The sequence below is a fragment of the Labrus mixtus genome, unplaced genomic scaffold, assembly GCF_963584025.1.
Source record: "Labrus mixtus unplaced genomic scaffold, fLabMix1.1 SCAFFOLD_78, whole genome shotgun sequence".
NCBI classification, from domain to species: domain Eukaryota; kingdom Metazoa; phylum Chordata; class Actinopteri; order Labriformes; family Labridae; genus Labrus; species Labrus mixtus.
In genome coordinates this window covers 32,501-37,500 of record NW_026870333.1, presented here as the reverse complement: position 1 = coordinate 37,500, position 5,000 = coordinate 32,501, and the positions used below count along the sequence as shown (strand labels likewise).

General features: G+C 40.6%; 2 pseudogenes; both read left to right on the top strand.

The window, feature by feature from the left end:
• The first annotated feature begins 4,711 nt into the window (after nt 1-4,711).
• Nucleotides 4,712-4,820, top strand: LOC132968881 (5S ribosomal RNA; annotated as a pseudogene).
• Nucleotides 4,821-4,941: 121 nt separating this feature from the next.
• LOC132968931 (5S ribosomal RNA) overlaps nt 4,942-5,000 on the top strand; it is a 109-nt pseudogene continuing 50 nt past the window's right edge.

Sequence of the window (5,000 nt, the reverse complement as noted above, 5' to 3'; positions counted from 1 at the left end):
GAGAGGAAAGCAAGAACGAGGTGGAGGAGGTGTACGAGGATGAAGACGAGGCGGAGGAGGTGTACGAGGAGGAGGCGGAAGAGAATGAGGTGATCGGAGCAAGCAGGAAGGAGATCAGAGAAGACGAGAACAGTGACGGAGAAATGGAGCAGAGCGGAGAGAGCGGAGGAGAACGGGCGTCAGAGTGCGAGCTGGAGACGCCGGAGCTGGCTGGAGAGGGAGGACAGCAGAAGCAGCGAAAAACGAGCGAGAGAGGGAAAAAAGGAGACGGAAGGGACGTGGCAGAAGACCCGGGGGTAAGCATGAGCACAGAGGGGAGGGAGATGCCTGAGAGTGGTGTTGGACAGGCGGGAGGGAGAAAAATCACGCTAAATAATACGGGTAAAAGCACCAGTCCCAATGAAATGGACAGCGAAATGGATGTGAGTGAACTGGCGAGTGCGCAAAAAAGACTAAGTCTTGGACAACGAAAAAAGTTGGTGAAAAAATTGAAATGTAAGGACAAATAATGACTGACAATAACCCCTGTAAATCCGTTTTTTTTGTTTTTATTTTTATGATAATGGCCTTTAATTTATTTTCGATAAACGTGAATGGACTAAGGAACAAAGAAAAAAGACATGCGATTCTTTCCTTGCAGAATGACGTTTTGTGCCTGCAGGAGACCAGGTGGGATGATTCCCTGGTGGAAGACATAAAAAAAGACTTTGTGGGCCATATTTTCTGCTCCAATGGCACGTCGAGGGCGAGAGGAGTGGCGGTTTTAGTCAAAACGGGTCGGGTAACAGGGGTAAATTTGGTTTATGGAGACAGAGAAGGAAGAATAATAGTAATAGACTGTGTGTATGAAACGAAAAATATAAGAATCATAAATATATATGCACCGAATGGAGAAAAAGAAAGGAAAACATTCTTCATTGCAATAAGCAAATGGTGGGAAAGGAATTGTATAATAATCGGTGACTTTAATGTGGCGATGACACCCACCGATGTGTCAAAAAATAATGTGTTTAAGGGGGATGTGAGCAGGGGGACACTTAAAGATATAATGATAACGAAACAATGCATTGATATTTGGAGATTGCTACATCCATGGGAGAGGGTGTTCTCCAGGAGACAAATTGTACTGAATAGATTAAAACAATCTAGAATAGATTATGCTTTGGTGACATGCGAGGTAGTGAGGTGGATTAAAGAAGTTGAATATAAAACTAATATGTGGAGCGATCACGCTGGAATAGAAATCACGTTTAGAAAAGAAACGAATGTACGTAAAGGAGGGATATGGTGCTTTAATGCAAGCTTGCTGGATGATGGAATGTTTGTGAAAAGTATGGAAAGATTGTTGAATGATGTGGGATATGAGTGGAATGAGAGTGAAGATATGAATGTGTGGTGGGATAGTGTAAAAGTCAGAATTAAAAAAAAGTGTATCAATTATAGTAAAGAGAAAAAGTGGAGAGAAAATAGAAAGGAAGAGAATTTGAGAAAACAACTAAGTGAGGAAATAGCATCGCTTGACAGTGTAGATAATGTAGATGTCGAAAAATACATACATTTAAAAGAACAGTTGGGAGTGATTGAACTTAAAAAGAGTAGGGGTGCAGCCATTAGGAGTAAAATACAATATATGTATGAGGGGGAGAGGAGTACAGCCTTTTTTTTAGGTCTGGAAAAACAAAAACAAAAAAGAACAGAAATAAACGAATTATTAAATGAAGCAGGTAAAAGTGTGACAGATAAAAAGGGAATTTTAGAAATAGTAAAGGGCTATTATGAAAGCCTGTTTTCGAGACAGGAGTGTGATAGCGTGAGTGTGAACAGAGCTTTGGGTGCCTTAAAGAAAAAACTAAGCGAGGACGATAAAATGTGGTGTGATTGTGAGTTTACAGAGGGAGAAATCAGAAGTGCTTTAGAGGGGTTAAACAAAAACAAAAGTCCTGGGAGCGATGGCCTAACTGCGGAATTCTACCAAGCTTTCAAAGAGCAGCTGGTGCCCTTGGTGAACAAATTGAGTAAATATATGGAAAAAGTGAAACATATACCAAAAAGTTTAGGGGAAGGGGTGGTTACTATTTTTTACAAAAACAAGGGGGACAATAAAAATCTGGACAACTACAGACCAATCAGCCTACTCAACACAGACTACAAAATCATAGCGAAAACAATAGCCAATAGAATCAGGGAGGTAATAGGAACAATCATAGAACAAACACAATCATACAGTATACCAAACAGAGACATAGCAGACTCAATCATTTCAATAAAACAGACGGTCAGGGATATGGAAGGGGAGGGGGGAATATGGCTAGGGATTGATTTAAATAAAGCTTTTGACAGAGTAGATCACGGGTTCATGGGGAAGGTGTTAGAGAAGTTTGGATTCGGGGAGAGAATGAGAGAATGGATAAATATGTTGTATACAGGAGCGGAAAGCAAGATAAAATGTAACGGGGAACTAACTGATTCTTTTAAAATATCAAGGTCAGTGAGACAAGGATGTCCGATGTCAGCGCTGTTGTACAGCTTGGTAGCAGAGCCGCTGGCAGCACTGATATCGGAAGACGTAAACATAAAAGGTATAGGTAAGGAAAACGTAAAAATAATACAGTATGCAGATGACGTGAATATAATGGTAAAAGGAGAGGAGGATATAGAATTGATATTAAAACATGTACAAACTTATGAAAGAGCATCTGGGGCAAAAGTAAATGAAAATAAGTCAGAAATTATGTTACTAGGTAAGGAATCCAATCTAGTTAATAAGTGGGGATTTAAAACGGTGTGTGAGAGAAGAAAAGTGTTGGGAGTGAATATGGGGAAAAATGAGAATGAATGTGATGATGTAACATGGAAAGAGGTGGTGGGTAAAATTAAAAAAACATTGAATTTGTGGAAAGCGAGGGGTCTATTGTTGAGAGGAAGGGTAGCCGTAACAAATGCTCTCGTGTTGTCCAAAGTGAATCATGCGCTGAGTACTTGTACGCTTCCGGACTGGGCCTTTAAGGAGATTTCAAAGACCATTAGGGACTTTATTTGGAAAAACAAAGCAGCGAGTATAGCTCACAAAACAATAATAGGGGCTAAAGATCAGGGGGGGCTAGCTTTGATTGATTTACTTACAAAAAAAGTAGCACTAAGAGTCAAATTGATAGGCAAATTTATGGACCAGAACCGGAACGTAGTTTGGAAAAACCACTTCAAACAATATCTGTGCAGTTTTGGACTCTACAACGAGGACAACCTGTACCAGATCAATAACCCGGATTCATTTAAACACTTTTCCAGGAAGTACTCAGTGCGTGGTATCAGGTTTCATCCTGGACTGTACCAGAGTGCGGAACGAGAGGGTCAGTGCTACGACTGCCCTTCCTCTCGAGCCCGTATTTTAAAAATGGGGAGAGGGTAATTAAGTGTGAAGCTATGTCGAAAGCGGGATATATTAGAATAAGGGATTTACTGAACTGTGGGGGGGATTTTGATTTACAAATGGTGGTGAGGGGTTTAAAAAATAAAGGGTGTGTGTGCAGAAAGCATGTGATTGAGGGAGTGTTTGCAAATGTAAAATTGTCTTTGTCGAGCGAATGGGAAAAATTAATCAAAGAGAAGGAGGGAGTGATGCGGGACGATGTGGGGGGGATCTCCCTGTGCCTAGGGGAGAAGAAACACAACATTATAGATGTCACTACAAAAATTTGGTATAGATGCGCAATCACACATAGAATACAGAAACCCACATCCGAAGTAAAATGGACAGACACATACCCGGACATAACAAGCAACATGATATGGAAGAACATTAACATTCCGCATACACCACATGCAATATTTGACCTCGATTTCAAACTGAGGCACAGGAGGATCTTCACCTGCATCGTCCTGCATCAGATCCATAAGGAGAGGTATGAAAGAAAGTGCTGTGTATGTGAAAGTACGGATGAGGATTTAATACATTTGTTTGTTACGTGTGGGGAATTGGTTTATTTTTGGGGAAAAATAAGAGAAATGTTGGGGAAATGCAGTAAGAATGAGTGTTGGAATGAAAGGGGGTGGGAATTGTCGGTGTTGTTGGGGGTGGGAACAAAACAAAAAAATCACAATGTAATGAATATAATTTTGGCTTTTGCAAGAAAAGCGTTTTTTAACAGGAGGAATTATGCACTGTATGAAAGTAAGAAAATTAATGTGTGGAGAATGTTTGTGAATGAATGGAAAGCACATCTTTTCTCAGTGGTTTTTTGAGAATACTGTGGGGTTTTTGTATGTTTTTGTGGTTTCTTTTCAGAGGGGTGTTTGCTTTGGGGGAGGGACTCAGAAGAGTTGTCATGAGTTGGGGGTATTTCTGATGCTATGTTTTTATTGTTTTTAGGGTGCCGTTTGCGTCAGAGGGGAGGTTTAATTTAGAGGGTGTATGTATTGTAATAGCATTTGTTGTAAATTATGTGAAAGAATTATAAATGTTTTTGTAATTTTGATAAAAAAAGATTAAAAAAACACGCCCGATCTCGTCAGATCTCGGAAGCTAAGCAGGGTCGGGCCTGGTTAGTACTTGGATGGGAGACCGCCTAGGAATACCAGGTGCTGTAAGCTTTTTCATTTTTTTGATCATATGTTTTTTTTTATCATATAGAGACATATTCACATGTCCAAAAATTCAGCCAGAATCAAGGGCATGACATCTTTAAAAGGCCCCTTTCTGCACACAATAATGGCTTACGGCCATACCACCCTGATCTCATCCGATCTCGGAAGCTAAGCATGGTCGGGCCTGGTTAGTACTTGGATGGGAGACCGCCTGGGAATACCAGGTGCTGTAAGCTTTTTCATTTTTTTGATCATATGTTTTTTTTTATCATATAGAGACATATTCACATGTCCACAAATTCAACCAGAATCAAGGGCATGACATCTTTAAAAGGCCCCTTTCTGCACACAATAATGGCTTACGGCCATACCACCCTAAACTCGTCCGATCTCGGAAGCTAAGCAGCGTCGGGCCT